Raw genomic sequence first — 22,656 nt, forward strand, 5'->3', positions numbered from 1 at the left:
GGCTACCTGTACTAGTTCATAATTTGGAAGTGGTAGACTATAGGGATGGAGCCAGTCAATACCACCCTCCGCCAACTCTTGGGGTTCTCTTTTACCAGTAATACCGGAATTAGTCATCATATTATAGTGCTGCCACGGCTGAAAGGGCGAACATATTCAGTTGAGGGATTTGAAAACCCACGTTAAAAGTCAAACGTTTTTGCTACGATCAACGTATTTACCCACCTGATAATGTAGTGGTTTGTTTATCAATCCACTAGAAATCTTCGGTTTATTTAATTATTAGTTTTTACACGTTTTTCAAAATTAAACTAGTTTCTCTTAACTCCAGCCCCCCGTTAGTACAGCGGTATGCATCCGCATTTACAACGCTAAAATCAGGGGTTCGATTCCCCTCGGTGGGCTCAGCAGATAGCTCATGTCTTTTGACCCGGCATGGCCAAGCGTGTTAAGGCGTGCGACTCGTAATCTAAGGGTCGCGGGTTCGAATCCCCGTCGCGCCAAACATGCTCGCCCTTTAAGCCGTGGGGGTGTTATAACGTAACGGTCAATCCCACTATTCGTTGGTAAAAGAATAGCCCAAGAGTTGGCAGTGGGTGGTGATGACTAGCTGCCTTCCCTCTAGTCTTACTACTAAACTAGGGACGGCTGGCACAGATAGCCCGCGAGTAGCTTTGTGCGAAATTCAAAAAACAAAAACAAACTTAACTCCAGCGCCATCTACATGAGCTTCAATTGTCTTCGTATCAAATTCATAATGAGAAGTCGACAAGAAAGTGAAAATGTCCCATATTATTCTTAGTGCCAGCAATTTGGAACTTTCATTCCAATGTTTTGATTTTCTATAATTTCTCTCATCAAACTGTTTAAATTGATGCTAAAAATAAAAGATAGGTTAGCTATAACTAACAACTATTTTTAACATGCGATACCAACACTTTGGCATATTAAGAAAAATCAGTCAGAAATAAATAAAAAAAACAAGAAACTGGATAAATATCGTAAGTGCTTTAGAAAGATCTGTCATCCTAATTTCTTCAGGCTATAAATGTTTTGTTTGTTTTGTGTTTTGGAGTTATAAATACAGGTAATTACTTAATCCAATTGAAGTTTAGTGTTAGCTCAGATACAACAAAAAACGAAACGAAAACCTATTTATTTATTTATTAGTTTTCTTCGAATGCAATTCACTCACTTGGTATACCAGATACAAGCTTCAGAGGTCGTAGCACCCTTATAGCTCTCAGTGTTCTCAAATCTACTTCTAACTTATCGGATGCGTAGGAAGTAATGAATCTGTAAGAAAAAGAGTGAAATGTGAACCATGGTTTACATCTACGTCTACGTCTGAGATTCTTAGAAGTGCAGGAGATGGTAGAACTAAGAGTAAAGCCTTTATCAAAACTCTTCCGACAGTGATAGCTTTTATATATGTAAAACACGGCTGGTATGGATAGAGAAAGCATTATGTAGAGGAGCGAACAACGTTTTGACCTTTTTTGTGAACCTGACGATGACCGAAGAAGGTCCAAACGTTGTTCGCTCCTCTCTATACTCTTTTCTATACCAACTGTTTTACATATATAATTTTTTTCTACAAGTGAGTTTTCTCGTCATCACGGAAGTGATAGTTTCACTGAAATTAGAAACAACTCCAATTCAGTATGTTTTTAGTTCATTAGCATTAATAGATTTTTACACCTCCTATTCTAATTTGTTTTCTTGTTTCTATTTGTTTGTTTTTAATGGATTATTTATGCTGTGCTCAATAGTGGTATTAAAACCTGGAGTTTTACCATCACAAGCCTTTAAGTTTGCTGTCCAACCACTAGAGGGCTCTGCACAACATTTTTTTAAGTTCAACAATAGACGATAGATGGCAGCATTGTTTTGAATTAATTTTGAAGATATAATGGCAAAATATAGTTAGAAAAGAAAGCGAAACGACGGTGTTCGTTTAAAGTCCATTACCGGTCTCCATGCATGCAAATATGTCTGGAGGATTGTGTGTGTGTCCATACAGCGCTCAACTATATATAGAGAGATTAGGCTACAATTAATTTCTATACAAATCAGACTGTGAATATTTTCCGTGGATTTTGCACTCAAACAAACAGAAGATAAAACACGCACTTCCTATTAAAAAGAATAGTTATAACAGATAATATACATTCACGCCACAGCAGTGCACTTATCTCCGCCTGAGTATTCTGATTTCGATTTTCTAATAACACGTTTGTGCATTGGGAAGTTAGACACGTGTCAGTATTGAAAATGTTAGCGTTGTATATTGCAGCCTAGAAACAGTTCTGAAAGCAAAGGATATATAAACATATTTTGAGGAAACGCATGACGAGTATGTTACATTATTTACTATAGGAAGTAAAGAAACAGAATTTCCTATTGGCATCATCTTGAGATGTTTTCTCTATTACTGTTGTTATTACGCGGGATTTAGCTATTATAATAAGGAAACGAAAGAGACGCGTATTGATACTTAAGAAATACCACGCATGATGCTCGTGACTACTATTAAAAGCTGTTTCAAGGCACGATGTTTTTAAATTATAAAATATTTAGATTTTGTTTTTCAAAGGCAAAAATTGTCTCCTTCGTTAATACATTAATATCTCCCAGAACGGTTCAGTGTCATTGCTCATTGGCAGGACAATGAACTGACGGAAGAACTGATTTATTTAATCAATTTCTGCTAAATTCGATTGTTCAGTTAACTTTCGATCTTTAAAATGATATTTTATTATAGGTCCATTACATTATTTTGGCGCGAAATTGTCTGTTTAGTTTTAGAAAAAAGCCACGTGCCGTTTCGTAGGCGGGAGTTAAACCTTGGATTTTTGAGCTGTAATCATCCCGCTGTCCGACCTAGGCATCACGTACCACGTGAAGGTGACCTCGTGTCGAATTTGCAAGTTCTTGTATGCAATTTTCCAGCCACCAGTGGTGATAGAATAAAATGAAGGGCATTTAAGCCTATAAACAAAACTGGAAGTCCAGAAAACAGTTTTGTGATCTATAAATACTAAACAACATAACTGTTATCTCTAATGCTGTCCGTAGATACATCTTATTCATGTTCTAAGTAAATACGACAAGATAATGTAGGTGATAAAATAATATGTTTGGTCAATTATATTTTGTTGGACCGGGAATATTTATTCCCTTGGAATAGATAACAATAGTATAGCTTTTTATTGTTTTAAACATTCACTAGAACAGTTCACACCACTAAAATCTGGCTTCGATACCTGCTGTGGGCACAGTCTTGATAGCTCATTGTGTATTTTTATTCTTAAGATAACAAAGATTTTGGGAAGGAAAGTCGTGACGTCTCCTAGTTTTTTATTGGTTCTCCATCCTGTGCTCACACAGGTATCAAAACCAGATTTGTAGCTTTTCAAGCCTCCAGATTTCCAGCTGAGCCACTGGGAGTAGTTGTTTCTGAAACAAATAATGTGTACTAGTTACGGAATGAAATGTTTTCTAATTTATATATAATATACCTGCGACGGTTTTTTTATTATTAAATACATCATCCAGAAATTTGTCATTTTGGTTATGAATTAGTGTCAAGAAATGTAATTTGACTTTGATGCACAACTGTGTGTGTGTGTGTGTTGAATTACACGCTTGTCAGATCGAGGGCTATCTGATAGGCTAGAAGAAAGGTATATAGTGCCATCTATCGGGTTACACCAATGAAATAGTAATATTAGACTCACTCTTGTACTAAGCACAAAGTGTAGGGTGTGGGTGTTTTATTCATTTTATTTTGTCATAACGGGAATAATCTCATGTCCGGGACTTTGACCGCTAAGCCACTTGAACTTTTGAACTATGAGTTCAAAATTACTATCTACAATGAACAAATCTGGAGATATCTGGTAACGAGGTATATTAATGTACACGTTTTCCAAACTTCCACAGTCCGAAAGAGACATCCGTCTTTGATCTGAAGTACTTCTGATACACACATATACATGTACAATTAACAAACTTCTAATACACACACACATACACATTACACTTAAACAAACTTCTAATACACACATATGCGTTGCATTAACAAACTTCTAATATACGCACGTATGCGTGCCTTAACAGGCTTCTAATACGCGCACGTATGCGCGTTGCGCCTAACAGACTTCTAATGCACGCGCGTATGCGTTGCGCTGAACAGGCTTCTGAATACGCACGTATATGCGCGTTGCGGCGGACAGGCTTCTGATGCGCGCGTATGCGCGTTGCGCGTGAACAGACTCTGATGCGCACGTATGCGCGTTGCCGTAACAGACTCCTGACGCGCACGTATGCGCGTTGCGCCAGACAGACTCTGATGCGCGTAATGCGCGTTGCGTAACAGACTCTGATGCGCGCGTATGCGCGTTGCGTGAAACAGGGCTTCTGATGCGCGCACGTATGCGCGTTGCGTCAAACAGACTCCTGATGCGCGCGTAATGCGCGTTGCGTAACCAGACTTCTGATGCGCGCACGCATATGCGCGTTGCAGCCGAACAGACTCTGATGCTGCACGTAATGCGCGTTGCGTAAACAGACTCCTGATGCGCGCGCGTAATGCGTTGCGTAATGGACTTCTCTGCCGCGCGTATGCGCGTTGCGTAACAGACTCTGATGGACGCGATGCGTTAATGGATACTCGCGTAATGCGTGCGTTGCTTCTGATGCGCGCGTAATGCGCGTTGCGTGAATGGACTCTGAATGCGCGCGTAATGCGCGTTGCGTGAACAGACTCTGGACTGCCTTGCGCACGTATGCGTATGCGTTGCGTAACAGACTTCTGGTCTGCGCACGTATGCGCGTTGCGTTAACATGACTCTGATACGCGCGTAATGCGCGTTGCGCCTGAACAGACTCTGATGCGCGCGTAATGCGCGTTGCGCTGAACAGACTTCATGATGCGCACGTATGCGTTGCGCAGCTGACAGACTCCTGATGCGCGCGCGTAATGCGCGTTGCGTGACAGACTCTGATGCGCGCGCGTAATGCGCGTTGCGCCTGAACAGACTCTCTGCGCGTATGCGCGTTGCCGCAAATGGACTCTGATGCGCGCGCGTAATGCGCGTTGCATGCAACAGACTTCTGATGCGCTTGCGTAATGCGCGTTGCGTGATGGATATCTGATGCGCGCATGTATGCGCGTTGCGCCAAACAGATGACTTCTGGTAATGCGCGCATGCTGCGTTGCGTGGGACTTCTGATGCGCGCACGTAATGCGCGTTGCGCGTAACAGACTCCTGATGCGCGCACGTAATGCGCGTTGCGCCAATGGACAGACTTCGCGCAATGCGCGCGCGTAATGCGCGTTGCGTGACCAGACTCTGATGCGCGCACGTAATGCGCGTTGCGCCTGATGGACTTCCTGATGCGCGCGTAATGCGCGTTGCGTGACAGACTCCTGATGCGCGCGTAATGCGCGTTGCGTGAGCAGGACTTCTGATGCCGCACGTATGCGCGTTGCGTAAACAGACTCTGATGCGCGCGTAATGCGCGTTGCGTGGACAGACTCTGATGCGCACGTATGCGCGTTGCCGTAACAGACTCTGATGCGCGCGTAATGCGCGTTGCGTGAACGGGCTTCTGTACGCACGTAATGCGTTGCATGACAGACTCTGATGCGCGCGTATGCGCGTTGCAATGACAGACTCTGATACGCGTATGCGCGTTGCGTGACAGACTCTGATGCGCGCGCGTATGCGCGTTGCGTAAACAGACTCTGAATACGCGCGCGTATGCGCGTTGCGTGAATGGACTCTGATGCGCACGTAATGCGCGTTGTAATGGACTCTGATGCGCGCACGTAATGCGCGTTGCGCCAAACAGACTCTGATGCACGCACGTATGCGCGTTGCGCCGAACAGACTCTGATGACGCGCGTAATGCGCGTTGCGCCTAAACAGACTTCTGATGCGCGCGCGTATGCGCGTTGCGCCAATGGACTCTGATGCGCGTAATGCGCGTTGCGCGTGACAGACTTCTGATACGCGCGCGTATGCGCGTTGCGCTGAAACGGACTCTGATGCCGCGCACGTATGCGCGTTGCGCCTAAACAGACTCTGATAACGCGTAATGCGTTGCAGCCAAACAGACTCTGATGCGCGTACGTATGCGCGTTGCATGCCAGACGACCAGACTCTGATGCGCGCGTAATGCGCGTTGCCTGACAGACTCTGACGCACGTATGCGCGTTGCGCCTGAACAGACTCTGATGCTGCACGCGTAATGCGCGTTGCGTAATGGACTTCTGATGCGTTGCACGCGCAATGCGCGTTGCGCCCTGATGGACTCTGATGCTGCGCGCGTAATGCGCGTTAGCGTAACAGACTCTGAAACGCGCGTATGCGCGTTGCGCCTGAGATATCGATGCCGACCGGATGCGCACTTGCACGTATGCGCGTTGCCGCCAAACAGACATCCTGATGCGCGTACGTAATGCGCGTTGCGTGCCGGCAGACTCTGATGCGCGTATGCGCGTTGCGTAACTGGACTCGCTGCCGAACGCGCATAATGCGCGTTGCCAAAGACAGACTCTGGATGCCGCGCGTAATGCGCGTTGTAATGAACTGATGGACTCTGATACGCGCGTAATGCGTTGCGTTGTAACAGACTTCTGATGCACGCGTAATGCGCGTTGCGTAAAGGGCTTCTGATGCCGCACGTAATGCTTGCGTTGCGTGACAGACGGCCTGATGCGCTGCGTAATGCGTTGCAGCCAAACGACTTCTGATGCCGCGCGCGTATGCGCGTTGCGCGTGACAGACTTCTGATGCGCTACGCATAATGCGCGTTGCGCTTAACCAGGTTCTGATGCGCGCACGTAATGCGCGTTGCACTTAATGACGGACTCCTGGTGCTGCGCCGCAATGCGCGTTGCGTTGACAGACTCTGATGCTGCGCACGCATGCGCGTTGCGTAACAGACTCTGATGCTGCGCACGTAATGCGCGTTGCGGCAGATAGATTTCCTGATGCGTTGCGCGACACGTATGCGCGTTGCATAATGGGCTTCTGATGACGCGCGCGTAATGCGCGTTGCGTGACAGACTCTGATGCGCGCGCGTAATGCGTTGCGCGTAACAAGACTCTGATGCCGCGCGCAATGCGCGTTGCGCCTGACGGACTCTGATGCGCGCGTAATGCGCGTGCGCCCTGAACGGACTCTGATGCCGCACACGTATGCGCGTTGCGCCTGAACAGACTTCTGATGTATGCGCGTAATGCGCGTTGCGCCAATGGGACTCTGGTAACGCACGTATGCGTTGCGCCTAATGGACTTCTGATGCACGTAATGCGCGTTGCGCCTAACAGGACTCTGATGCGCACGTAATGCGCGTTGCAGTAAATGGACTTCTGATGCCTAATGCGCACGTAATGCGCGCGTAGCCAATGGACAAACGGACCGGACTGCGTAATGCGCGCATGCCGCAATGCGCGTTCTAGCCGACAATGACTTCTAATGCGCGCACGTATGCGCGTTGCGCCGTAAACGGACTTGCTGATGCCGCGCGGTAATGCGCGTTGCGTGCAAACAGACTCCTGATGCGCGCGCGTAATGCGCGTTGCGCCTGATGGACTCTGATGCCGCACGTATGCGCGTTGCGCGTAACTCGGACTCTGATGCGCGCGTAATGCGCGTTGCGCGCAAATGGACTCTGGATCGCGCACGTATGCGCGTTGCGCCTGATGGACTCTGAGATGCGCGCGTAATGCGCGTTGCGTAGGCCTGAGTGCCGCGCGTAATGCGCGTTAATGATGGACTCTAACGCGCTGCGTAATGCGCGTTGCGTACAGACTTCTGATGCGCGTAATGCGTTGCGTGTAGCCAGTGGATGATGGACTTCGGCCAACGCGCGTAATGCGCGTTGCGTAACGGACTCCTGATGCGCGCGCGTAATGCGCGTTGCGTAATGCGCGTTGGACTCTGATGCGCGCGCGCGTATGCGCGTTGCGTTAATTGCTGGCTCTGATGCGCGCGCGCGTTGCGCGTAATGCGGATTCTGATGCGCGCACGCGTAATGCGCGTTGCGTGATGGACTCTGATGCGCGCGCGTAATGCGCGTTGCGTAATCAGGGTTCGATGCGCGCGCGTAATGCGCGTTGCGTAACAGTTCTGGTGCTTGCCGCAGTATGCGTGCGTTGCTTAACAGACTTCTGATGCGCGCGCGTAATGCGCGTTGCGTAACAGACTTCTGATGCGCGCAGTAATGCGTTGCGATGCAGACTCTGATGCGCGCGTAATGCGTTGCGGCAAACGGGCTTCTGGTGCGCGCGTAATGCGCGTTGCAGCCGAACAGACTTCTGATGCGCGCACGTAATGCGTTGCAGCAATGGATTTCTGATGCGCACGTATGCGCGTTGCGCCTGAACAGACTCTGATACGCGCGTATGCGTTGCATGCCAGCGCAGACTCCTGATGCGCACGTATGCGTTGCAGCGGGGCTTCCTGATGCGCACGCATGCGCGTTGCATGACCAGACTTCTGATGCGCGCGTAATGCGTTGCGTAATGGTTCTGATGCACGCGCGTAATGCGCGTTGCGTAACAGACTTCTGATGCGCACGTATGCGCGTTGCGGGGGCTTCTGATGCGCGGACGTAATGCTGCGTTGCGTTTAACAGACCTGATGCGCGCACGTAATGCGCGTTGCGGCGGAGGCTTCTGATGCGCGCACGTAATGCGTTGCGTGACAGACTCCTGATGCCGCGCGTAATGCGCGTTGCGTGACAAGGCTTCTGATGCGCGTATGCTAATTGCGTTAATGGACTTCTGATGCCGCGCGTAATGCGCGTTGCGCAACACGCGTTTCTGATGCCGCAGTAATGCGCGTTGCGTAATCGGACTCTGATGTGCGCACGTGTGCGCGTAAGCCAAACGCACTCTGATGCGCGCGCGTAATGCGCGTTGCAGTGAACGGACTCTGATTGCGCACGTAATGCTGCGTTGCGTGACAGACTCCTGCCTTGCGCGCGGCAATGCGTTGCGTGAACAGACTCTGATGCGCGCGCGTAATGCGCGTTGCGTGACATGGACTCTGATACCGCGCGTAATGCGCGTTGCAGCCGATGGACTCTGAATGCGCGCGCGTAATGCGCGTTGCGCAATGCACGCACTTCCTGATGCGCGTGCGCGTAATGCGCGTTGCGAAACATGACTCCTGATGCGCGCGCGTAATGCGCGTTGCGTGATGGACTCGTGCCGCGCGTAATGCGTTGCTAATGGACATTCTAATGCGCGTAATGCGCGTTGCCGTAATGGACTCTGATGCGCGCGTAATGCGCGTTGCGTGACAGACTTCTGATGCGCGCGCACGTAATGCGCGTTGCGTAATGCACGCGTAATGCGCGTTGTGAGCTCTGGATGATGCGCGCGTTGCGTTGATGCGACTCTCCTGATGCGCGCGCGTAATGCGCGTTGCGCCTGAATGCGACAGACTCTGACTACGCGCGTAATGCCGCGTTGCGTAACAGACTCTGATGCGCGCACGTAATGCGCGTTGCATGTGACAGACTTCTCGATTAATGCGCGTAATGCGCGTTGCGTAATGTACTCTGGGTATGCGCGTGCGTAATTGACTTCTGGTTCTGCGCGTAATGCGCGTTGCGTTGGAAACAGATCTGGTGTCGCGCGTTATGCGCAACATGGACTCTGATGACGCACGCGCAATGCGCGTTGCGCTGACAGACTTCTGATGCTGCCTTACATTATGCGCGTTGCCTGAAACGGACTTCTGATGCTGCGCGCGTATGCGTTGCACTGACAGACTGGCCGCGCACGCGCGTAATGCGCGTTGCGAAAGCCAACAGACTCTGAATACGCGCGTAATGCTTGCGTTCGCGGCCAATGGACAGATGAATGCGCGCGCGTATGCGCGTTGCGTCGATGGATTCCTGATGCGCAGCTATGCGCGTTGCGCCTGTGGACTCTGATGCGCACGCGCGTACGCGTTGCAATGACGGATTCTGATGCGCGCGCGCGTATGCGCGTTGCGCCTGAAATGCGTTGCGTGACTTCTGATGCCGCGTAATGCGCGTTGCGCCCTAAACAGACTTCTAATGCGCGCGTAATGCGTTGCGTGAACAGACTCTGATGCGCACGTAATGCGCGTTGCGTAACAGACTCTGATAGCGATGCCGCATGGACGCGTTGCGCATGACCAGACTCCTGATGCGCGCGCGTAATGCGCGTTGCGCCCTGAATCTGACTCGATGCTGCGCGTAATGCGCGTTGCGTGACAGACTTGTATGGTTGCACGCGTAATGCGCGTTGCGCCTGACAGTTTCTGATGCGCACGTAATGCGCGTTGCGCCTGATGGATGCTTCTGATGCGCGCGTAATGCGTTGCGCCTGACGGACTCTGGGATGCGCGCGGTAATGCGCGTTGCTGACAGACTTCTGATGCGCGCGTATGCGCGTTGCGTAACGGACTCTGATACGCGCACGTATGCGCGTTGCGCCTGAACATGGAACTCTGATGCGCGCGTAATGCGCGTTGCGCCAATGGGCCTGACTCTGATGCGCGCGCGTAATGCGTTCGCGCCCTCCAACAGGACTTCTGATATGCCTGCGCATACGCGTGCGTTGCCGTAACCGGACAGATGATGCACGCGCGTAATGCGCGTTGCGTGAATGGGCCTCTGATGCGCGCGTAATGCGCGTTGCGTGAACAGACTCTGATACGCGCGCGTAATGCGCGTTGCGCCCTGAACCAGACCGCTGCATGATGCCGCGCGTGATGCGCGTTAACGTGATGCGGGGATTGCGCAATGCTGCGCGTTGCGTAAACAGACCCTGATGCCGCGCACGTATGCGCGTTGCGCCTAACAGACATTCCTGATATGCGCACGTGCAATGCGCGTTGCGCCCTTGCCGCAAATTCTGATAACGCACGCATGCGCGTAATGCGTTGCGTGACAGACTCTGATGCTGCGCACGTAATGCGCGTTGCAGCTCAATGGATTTCTATTGATGCGCGCGTAATGCGCGTTGCGCGTAATGGACTTCTGATACGCGCACGTAATGCGCGTGCGCCCTGAACAGACTCTGATGCGCGCGCAGTGATGCGCGTTAACAGACTGACTGTCTATGCCGCGCGCAATGCGCGTTGCGCCAAACAGACTCGCGGTCTCTGCGCTGCGTAATGCGCGTTGCATGTAATGGACGTTCTGATACGCGCGTAATAATGCGCGTTGCAGCCAAACAGAGATCTGGTCTGATATGCGCGTTGCGTAATCAGACTCTGAATACTTGCGCACGTAATGCGCGTTGCCTGCAGACTGGATGCTTCGCCGGTGTTGCGTTGCGCGTAACAGACTTCTGATGCGCACGCGTAATGCGCGCGTTGCGCCCTAATGGACTTCTGATGCTGCGCACGTAATGCGCGTTGCGTAACCAGACTTCTGATGTGCACGTAATCGCGTTGCGTAAGGCAGACTTCTGATGCGCACGTATGTGCGTTGCGCGTTGCGTAAACAATGATGATACGCGCACGTACGCGTTGCGCCTAACGCACTTCTGATACGCGCGTAATGCGCGTTGCGCGTGACAGACTCTGAGGTCTGCGCGTAGTGCGCGTTGCGTAACCAGACTCTGATGCCGCGCGCGTATGCGCGTTGCGCCTGAACAGACTCCTGCCGCGTTGCAGCTATGCGGCGTTGCGCCCTGAACAGACCTCTAATGCGCGTATGCGTGCAGCGTAACCAGACTCTGGTCTGCGCGCGCCAATGCGCGTTGCGCTAACAGACTTCTAATGCGCGCACTACAATGCGCGTTAGTGAACTTCTCGATACGCGCGCACGTATGCGCGTTGCGTAACGCGGCTCTAATGCACGCTATGCGCGTTGCGCCCTAACAGACTCTGATGCGCATATGCGCGGCATAACGGTGAATGAAAACTTCTGATGCTTGCTGCACGTAATGCGCGTTGCCTTAACAGAACTGCTGAATGCATGCGCGCACGTAATGCAGTGCGCGCGCATACATGTGACAAACTTCAACGGGGATGCGCGTGCGTAACAGACTCTATATGCCGCACGTAATGCGCGTTGCGCTTAACAGACTTGAATGCCGTAATGCACGTTGCGTGCAACAAACTTCCTAATACCGCGTTGCGTCTGCGTGCACTGACAGACTTCTGAATGCGCGCGTAATATGCACGTTACATAACAGACTCTGAATACGCACGTATGTGGACGGTGCTGAAAGCCGACTTCCTGATACGCGCATGCGCGTTGCGTATAACAGACTTTGCCTGATATGCGCGCACGTCAATATGCGGGCGCGTCAATGGACAGTCTATGCGCCGCGTACATGCGCGTTGCGTAACGAACTTCTGATGCCGCGCGTATGCGCGTTGCATGACAAAGACTCTGATACGCACGCATGCCGCGTTGCGTGACAGACTCTGAATGCGACGCCGTAATGCGCGTTGCGTTGACAGACCTGATACTGCGCGCACGTATGCGCGTTGCGTAACAATTCCTGATGCGCGCGCGCAATATGCGTTGCGTAACCAGACTTCCTGATGCGCGCGCACGTGCGCGTTAACTTGACAGACTGCTGATGCCGCGCGCGTGCTGCCGTTGCCAGGATAAACAGAGCGCATGCCGCATGCGCGTTAGCGTACTTCTAATGCGCGTATATGCGCGTTGCAGCCAATGGACTTCTGATGCACGCGCGCGCAATGCGTTGCACGCCAATGAACTTCCTGATGCGCGCGTATTGCGCGTTGCGTAGCCGACAGACCTCTGATGCGCGCATGTCGCTGCGTTGCATGCTGACAGACTTCTGATGCCGCGCGTATGCGCGTGCCGTGGCCAGACTCCTGATGCGCGCGTGTCGCGCGTTGCTGACAGACTCTGATGCCGCGCGTATGCGCGTTGCGTACATTGACAGCTCTGATGCGCATGCATGCGCGTTGCGTAATGACAGACTCAATGCCGCGCGCGTAATGCGCGTTGCATGAACAAACTCCTGATGCGGCGCACGTAATGCGCGTTGCAGCCTATGGACTTCTGATACGCGCACGTAATGCGCGTTGCGTATGGGGCCTCACTGGACTGCGCGCACGTATGCGCGTTGCGACATCGATATTGCGGACTCTGAATGGTCTGGTGCGCACGTAATGCGTTGCGCGTGATGGACTCTCTGATTACGCACGTAATGCGCGTGCGCGTTGCGTAAACCTGTACGCGCATATGCCGCGTTGCCGCATGACAGGGACTTCTGATGCCGCGCACGTAATGCGTCGTTGCCAGCAAACAGACTTCTGATTACGCGCGCGTAATGCGTCGCGTAACAGACGATGAGATGCTCGCCGCACGTAATGCGCGTTACGCGTAACGGACTCTGGGTCGCACGCGCGTAATGCGCGTGCGTAATGGACTTCCTGATGCGCGCCGCATGCGCGTTGAATGACAGACTCTAATGCCGCACCTGCATGCTGCGTTGCAGCCAAACAGACTTCTAATGCTGCGCGTATGCGTTGTAACAGACTTCTCGATGCGCGCACGTATGCGCGTTGCGAACCAGCCGACTGATACACGCGCGTAATGCGTTGCAGCCAACAGACTCGCTAATCGCGCGTATGCTGCGTTGCGTAATGGACTCTGAAATGCGCGTATATGCGCGTTGGTGCAATGAACAGACTTCTGAATACTGCACGTAATGCGCGTATGCTTAAACAGACAACTAATGCACACCTATGCACGTAATGCGCGTAACAAACTTCTGCAATGCACATGTAATAACACGCGCACTTACCAGACTCTGATGCTGCGCGTTATGCGCGTTTGCAGCTTACAAACTTCTAATGCACACACATATGTAACAAACGTCTATTACACACATATACGTAACAAACTTCTAATACGCGCATATGCACGCGATAACAAACTTCTAATACACACATATGCACGTACACTTAACAAACTTCAAATACACACATATCGGCGCATTGCCTAACAAACTTCTAATGCACACACGCTGCACGTAACTCAACATATCTCCTGCTGATGCACCTCAGTTAACTCAGGCATTTCAGTCGGTTGTTGCTGGATTTGGAAGAAACTGATTGTTTGGATCCCTGTGGCTTAGTTTGGAAATTAAATGAATCAGTAGTCAACTCGTATACACAGTCTTCTTTTCAAGCTTTATATACCATAGGGAAACTTATGTCTTTTCCTTCTCGTAACATCAGCCATATTGGAAAATAGGATGTACAACTAGCGCCATCTGTCTCGTACTGTCCAAACGTATTTACAAATGTGAGTGTACGTTGAATACTAAAAACAAACAAAAGTGCTTCGTGCACATGTGAAAAGTTTACCAGAGTAATGATTTTTAAATTAAAATAAAACGTATGTTGTAAACAAATATCTACACTTACCCTGTGACGACAACAATAAAGTCCATGATGTTCCAAATATTACGAAGATATGATCCTTTGTGTAGTATAAACCCTAACGCTAGAATCTTCAATAGACTTTCTACGCAGAAAATACCTAGAAAATATGGCTCTGTGTTCTCCTGGTGGGAAAAAAAAATCTGTTACAAAGAGGGGCGCTAGTAATAATAAAAGCAATAATAATAAGATGAGGCTCAATAATGCACAGTGCAGCAGGAAGCTAAACGTGCGTTGATAAAGTTCAAAGTTACATGTATAACAGGTATATCGTTTTCTTTATTAAACATTTGTTCAAAGATCAAGATATTTGTTGTTCTTACAACCGGGCCAGCATGGCCAGGTGGGTTAAGGCGTTCGACTCTCTGTAATCCCAGGGTGGCTAATTCGATCGGTCGCACCAAATGTGGTCGCCCCTTTAGCCGTGGGGGCGTTATAATGTGACGGTCAATCCCACTATTCGTTGGTAAAAATAGTAGCCCAAGAGTTGGCGGTGGGTGGTGATGACTAGCTGCCTTCCCCCTGGACTTTCACTGCTAAATTATTGACGGCTAGAGCAGATAGCCATCGAGTAGCTTTGCGCGAAATTCAAAAACAAACAATCTTACAACCGATGATTCTATACGAATGTCACGACCAACTCTTAGCGAAATCAGACGAAATGGGCTGCGGGACTGAAATGACAAATTATCACGTTATGATACGAAACGAGTCCACGCCCGTTCAAAGAGCACGCGCTTTGAGCCAAGCGTTAACGATGGAGGTTACTTACAGAAAACAAAATTTTGCCGCCTTCAATGTAATAAGTGAATTTTCCTTTAACTTATTAGTTCTTCAGGTGTCACGATTTTTGGGTGGACACAACTAGCGATGATTCGAAAAGGAAAATATAGAAACCATTGTTTTCCATGATCTCGAAAAGTAATTGGATAATTCTGTATGGTTACTTTTTAATAAAATAATAAAAACAGCAGATCATCTTTGTTGTGGTAATCTTCGTGATTGGGTATATCGCTCAATGGAAAACAAATACTGCCCACAAGGATGACAGGATATATAACAAACAAGAAACTGCTACGAAACTAAAACTTAAATTTTAATAATAATAATAATAAAAAACCTTTTATGGAAACATTAAAACTACCTGCAACTAATTCCAGTGTTGAATTATATTGTTCTAGTTTCCGCGGTATGATAATGCTAGTTTTGTTGTTTTAATTTCGCGCAAAGCTACACGAGGGCTATCTGCACTAGCCGTCCCTAATTTTGCAGTGTAAGACTAGAGGAAGGCAGCTAGTCATCACCACCCACCGCCAACTCTAGGCTACACTTTTACCATCGAATAGTGGGATTGACAGTCACATTATAACGCCCCAACGACTGGAGGTGCGAGCATATTTGGTAGAACAGAGGGATTCGAACCAGCGACCCTCAGATTACGAGGACGAACGTGCCTTAGCCCACCTGGCTATGCCGGGGCAGAGCCGGTATTATAAGCTACGTAATTTGACATAAGATAAAATTCACCGATATCTTAGTAAAATAAACTAAATGACATTAATAAGTGAATTTCAAACATCGTAAAAAGTGCAGAGGTTCGAGGTTCGAGGACTGTGTTGAAGATTAATTTACGATAATATTTTTTGCGTGATTTACAAAATAAAATTCCTGAAATAGCGTAAGTGAAAAACAAACTTAAAACACAGATTATGTTTATTTAACTTCATGAATAACTTTGACAAAATTTTGTGATATTTAATCAAAGTAATAACCTCTAATGAAGATTTTATTGAAGCTGGTGAATAATTAAGTCTTAGTGGAAAATTCTGAACTAATGAAAGCAGGAACTGTGCAACTGTTTCTTTAAACAGTAACAACAACAGAATGTTACAAAAAACGAAATGTACTTACTAATTTCTGAGCTAATGGTGTCCTGTCTCGATGCGGAAGGTGTTCTTCCAGAGCTAGGACTATACAGTTGGCGATGATTGTTAGGAGGACAGCGTACTCGAAAGGAGTGGATTGTGTGTTAAGTAAATACAGTACTTTATAACAGAACAAATTTAAGGATGTTATATTTACAGGTACTTGAAAGAAGTGGATTGTGTGTTAAGTAAATACAGTACTTTATAACAGAACAAATTTAAGGATGTTATATTTACAGGTACTCGAAAGAAGTGGATTGTGTGTTAAGTAAATACAGTACATTATAACAGAACAAATTTAAGGATGTTATATTTACAGGTACTTGAAAGAAGTGGATTGTGTGTTAAGTAAATACAGTACTTTACAACATAACAAATTTAAGGATGTTATATTTACAGGTACTTGAAAGAAGTGGATTGTGTGTTAAGTAAATACAGTACTTTATAACAGAACAAATTTAAGGATGTTATATTTACAGGCACTTGAAAAGAGTGGATTGTGTGTTAAGTAAATACAGTACTTTATAACAGAACAAATTTAAGGATGTTATATTTACAGGTACTCGAAAGGAGTGGATTGTGTGTTAAGTGAATACAGTACTTTATAACAGAACAAATTTAAGGATGTTATATTTACAGGTACTTGAAAGGAGTGGATTGTGTGTTAAGTAAATACAGTACTTTATAACAGAACAGATTTAAGGATGTTATATTTACAGGTACTTGAGAAGAAGTGGATTGTGTGTTAAGTAAATACAGTACTTTACAACAGAACAGATTTAAGGTTCCGTAATTTTTGTTAAAATATCTTAAAAGTTCACTTGAAGTTCACAGTGAAGCACCGTCCTGAACTCAAATAAGTTAAACATAAGTTATTAAAACGGTTTTTTGAATAATATATAATAATATAGAACCACTTCTAGTGGTAGTTAAAACAGTTTTCGAATAATTAGTACATTAGTAGATGAGATATATAAACAACGATAAATTTCATTTTAGAAAACAACGCTATAATAAATACAAGTGTAAAGAACACGCACATCTCGCGCGAGAGATACAAAAGGCGCGCGAAACCTCACCCAAACGTTGTTTAATGTGGAAAACAAACATAATTCCTTCTTATTGTTCGTGACGTGTTCCCCAAGAAAGACACTCATCAAAATCGATGTTTTTTATAAGATCTGAGAAGTCAAGGGTGTGTCTTAATTGTAAGGTTTCCAGGTGGTAATCATATAAAGATTACGTGTTTGTGTCAAATTCACGAGGGAAGGAAACAGAATCCATTAAAGTCTGCAATGTTGTATTAGCTAAGCCTCGTGTTTAGAACGTGTAAACATAATCAAGGAGACTGTTTGGTTTATTTCCAGTGAGGTCGAAAGTAAATGATCAACGTTTGTGTATATTTGAGTAAAATTTTACTTGAGAAACAAAACAAAACAGATTTTTCTTCCTTCGAAACAGGTGACGACCACCTTTTGTCGTTTTCTTTTGTTATGTTCGCAGCTTATTTTGTTTGTTTTAGCACAAACAACACAATGAATTATCTGTGCTCCGTCCACCGCTGAGTATCGAACCCTGGACTTTAGTGCTGTGATTCCCTAAATTTACTGTCAGCCCACTAACAAAGACCGAAAGGAATAATATGATAGAGAATTGACATTAAAAGAATGAGTGACCGAAATAAAAGTGAACCCGTGAAACTGTTTTTAACTGTTCAGCTTACTGTTAAACAAAGGCTATATAAAAGCGTTAGTATAACCGCTTAACCGCAAGGGGCTTAAATGGTGCTTTGCTTCTACTGCCAATGGATATATATATTATTATACCCAAGAAACAAGATTAATGTGTATATAAATATATACAAATATAATTGTCAGTTGTATATTATCTATATAAATATAACAGTACTCTCTTTTGTATGCTATCTATATAAATATAACAGTACTGTCTGTTGTATGTTATCTATATAAATATAATAGTAGTATTTTGTATGTTATCTATATAAATATAATAACACTGTTCGATGTGTTGTTATCTATATAAATATAACAGTATTGTATGTTATCTATATAAATATAACAGTATTGTATGCTATCTCTATAAATATAATAACACTTTCTCTTGTATGTTACTATATAAATATAATAACACTTTCTCTTGTGTGTTACCTATATAAATGTAATAACACTGTCTCTTGTATGTCCATATAACTACTTTCCTGGTTGTTAACATATAGGTTTGTTGAGTCCATGTGGGTGACATAGAAACTTGCGTTTTAAATTTTTTGTTTTGTAATTACATATAAGGGAAGCAACTTTTCATGTCCTAAGATAACCTTTCATTAACCATGAATTTACATAACTTTCATCCAGGGCTAGGTACTCCAGCTAACACATTATATGTTATGCTTCATGTGTATGATATACAACTATTTCTATATAAAGGAATTTATATCCTTCTCTCCAGAGACTCAACGGTAACACTGAGGCTTATAGCTTCAAAACCGGGTTTCTATACCTGCAGTCGATGCAGCAAAACAGGCACGTTGTGTAGTTCTGAGTCTAACATCCTTAACACTAGGCAGTTTTGGCTTCGTGTAACTGTTTAGTCCGTCTTGTATACGCTTTTTTAATAGATTTCAGAGTCTTTCGAAATCATTTCTTTGTTTATTTGTCTCTGTCCGTGTAGCCATGTTAGTGACTTCATGTTACAGTGTGCATAACATCCACTATAACAAAGTGGATTATCACACAGTTTCTACAATGCCGAAATTCTAGGTTAGATTCCCCGTAATGAATAGAGCGCAGATGGTTAAGAGTGCAGCTTTGCGCTAAAATCAACGCGCGCTACAAAACCAGTAACATTCCTGACGCAGAAAAGCGCCTATAATTAGAATGCAGAGCACAAGAAATCACGTGACTATACAGTTGCTATGGTAACTCGAAGGCTAAAAAACTTTGGAAAACTATGCCCTTGAAAGCACGAAAAAACGTAACCCGTACATGTCATGTTATGCTGTATTCGAAAACTCACTCTGTCTTCATTGGGGGTCACCTGGTGTTACAAACAGTCGTCTAGATAACGCTGTTATTAATATAGATTGTTTTTTTCAGTCATTCATTGAAATTAATCTAAATATAGTTGTCCGTATTGTGTAAACTTTGATCGATAACCAAAATCGATTGTAAGGAAACCGTAAGATGATAGAGATAGCAGGTTGTTGTTTAGTGCAAAGACCTACGGTACAGCCTCACATCACACGTGAAGACAGCATGTCGGGGAACACAGCCTTTTATCACACGTGGCAGACAGCATGTCGGGGAACACAGCCTTCTATCACACGTGACAGACAGCATGTCGGGAAACACAGCCTTCTATCACACGTGACAGACAGTATGTCGGGGAACACAACCTTCTATCACACGTGGCAGACAGCATGTCGGGGAACACAACCTTCTATCACACGTGGCAGACAGCATGTCGGGAACACAGCCTCTTATCACACGTGACAGACAGCATGCCGGGGAACACAGCCTTCTATCACACGTGACAGACAGGATGTCGGGGAACACAATCTTCTATCACACGTGGCAGACAGCATGTCGGGGAACAAAGCCTTCTATCACACGTGACAAACAGCATGTCGGGGAACACAGCCTTCTATCACACGTGGCAGACAGCATGTTGGGAAACACAGCCTCTTATCACACGTGGCAGACAGCATGTCGGGGAACACAGCCTCTTATCACACGTGACAGACAGCATGCCGGGGAACACAGCCTTCTATCACACGTGACAGACAGGATGTCGGGGAACACAATCTTCTATCACACGTGGCAGACAGCATGTCGGGAACACAACCTTCTATCACACGTGACAAACAGCATGTCGGGGAACACAGCCTTCTATCACACGTGGCAGACAGCATGTTGGGAAACACAGCCTCTTATCACACGTGGCAGACAGCATGTCGGGGAACACAGCCTTCTATCACACGTGACAGACAGCATGTCGGGGAACACAACCTTCTATCACACGTGGCAGACAGCATGTCGGGGAACACAATCTTCTATCACACGTGGCAGACAGCATGTCGGGGAACAAAGCCTTCTATCACACGTGACAGACAGCATGTCGGGGAACACAGCCTTTTATCACACGTGGCAGACAGCATGTCGGGGAACACAGCCTTCTATCACACTTGACAGACAGCATGTCGGGGAACACAGCCTCTTATCACACGTGACAGACAGAATGTTGGAGAACACAGCTTTCTATCACACGTGACAGACAGCATGTCGGGGAACACAGCCTTCTATCACACGTGACAGACAGCATGTCGGGGAACACAGCCTCTTATCACACGTGACAGACAGCATGTCGGGGAACACTGCCTCTTATCACACGTGACAGACAGCATGTTGGAGAACACAGCTTTCTATTACACTTTACAATACTTGTAACAGATATTGTAAATGAACGTTAGCTAAGCAGCGCTGTCGGGACCATAATAAAATATAACTGAAGACAGCTCCAGGGAGATCCATAATGGGTGACATTCTACAACGTAGGTTAAACCATGAATCTCTCAGTAGCAAGTAAAACCTATTAAAGGCTGACAGTAAGGTTTATTTCACAGTTCACAGTTGACGAAATTATAACGAACTGACAATCAAGCGTTTCGGGCAATGACAGGGGATGCTGTATTAATGTCTACAAGGGCGTTTCGCTCAGCATTATTTGTTTAGTTAGACTACATCGTTGAATTTACAAGTATTGTAAGACCATCTCTCTCTGTTCAGTGTTTTATTAACTGTTTCTCTTGTTAGCATATGTCGCTAGGCTCTTGAATGTCAAAAATATGGCAGAGACTAACCTTGGACTCACTCAGATGTCCTTAGAAACCCGATGACAACCCACTTTATCTACAACACAATCACACTTGATTTCGGCTGTACCTTACCCAGATAACTTGACCTTAGCAGTTCCTAACCTAGATAACTTGACCTTAACCGTTCCTAACCTAGATAACTTGACATTAACAGTTCCTTACTTAGATAACTTGACCTTAACCTTTATTTACCTAAATAACTTAACTATAACTGTTCCTAGATGAACATGAATTGTTAGTCTAATCTAACTGGACAATCTGTAGTTAAAGTAACTAAACGTAATTCAGGAGGTTCGTACAATCTGTATGTTTCTTAATGAAAAACAACGTAATGAAAACCAGAGTTTTGTTGGAAGTTAGACGTTATCACACGGGCGGAGTGAAAAGGGTAATTGACGAAATTCTTAGTTTTGTCCTAGCTTTCCATGACGACTTTCACTGGAGTATTGGAGACAACATGTGATTGTCAGGGTAACCTAAATTAGAGGCTTACAGTAGCAATTGTAGGCTCTGACTGAAACATGAATGTAAACATTTTCTCTGCAAGTTCAAACAATTTAAATATAACGATAATAAACTGTATACAAGATTTATTCCGGTATCCTAGAGACAACAAGTTTAATTCTGGTATCCTAGAGACTACAAGTTTTATTCTGGTATCTTAGAGACTACAAGTTTAATTCTGGTATCCTAGAGACTACAAGTTTAATTCTGGTATCCTAGATACAACAAGTTTTATTCTGGTATCCTAGAGACAACAAGTTTTTATTCTGGTATCCTAGAGACAACAAGTTTAATTCCGGTATCCTAGAGACAAGTTTTATTCCGGTATCTTAGAGACTACAAGTTTTATTCCGGTATCCTAGAGACAACAAGTTTTATTCCGGAATCCTAGAGACAACAAGTTTAATTCCGGTACATCCTAGATACAACAAGTTTTATTCCGGTATCCTAGAGACAAGTTTATTCCGGTATCTTAGATACAACAAGTTTAATTCCGGTATCCTAGAGACAACAAGTTTTATTCCGGTATCCTAGAGACAACAAGTTTTATTCCGGTATCCTAGATACAACAAGTTTTATTCCGGTATCCTAGAGACAACAAGTTTAATTCCGGTATCCTAGAGACAAGTTTTATTCCGGTATCTTAGAGACTACAAGTTTTATTCCAGTATCCTAGAGACAACAAGTTTTATTCCGGTATCCTAGAGACAACAAGATTTATTCCGGTATCCTAGATACAACAAGTTTTATTCCGGTATCCTAGAGACAACAAGTTTTATTCCGGTATCCTAGAGACAACAAGTTTTATTCCGGTATCCTAGAGACAACAAGTTTTTCTTCTTCTGGTATCCTAGAGACAACAAGTTTAATTCCGGTATCCTAGAGACAACAAGTTTTATTCCG

The 22,656-nt window shown here is 46.1% G+C and overlaps 1 pseudogene; it reads right to left on the bottom strand.

Annotated features, from left to right (window-relative positions):
- Positions 1 to 14,552, bottom strand: part of LOC143245968 (voltage-dependent calcium channel type A subunit alpha-1-like) — a 40,259-nt pseudogene extending 25,707 nt beyond the window's left edge.
- Between the last annotated feature and the right edge of the window lie 8,104 nt (positions 14,553 to 22,656).

The sequence above is a fragment of the Tachypleus tridentatus genome, chromosome 3, assembly GCF_004210375.1.
Source record: "Tachypleus tridentatus isolate NWPU-2018 chromosome 3, ASM421037v1, whole genome shotgun sequence".
In the NCBI taxonomy this organism is placed as follows: Eukaryota; Metazoa; Arthropoda; class Merostomata; order Xiphosura; family Limulidae; genus Tachypleus; species Tachypleus tridentatus.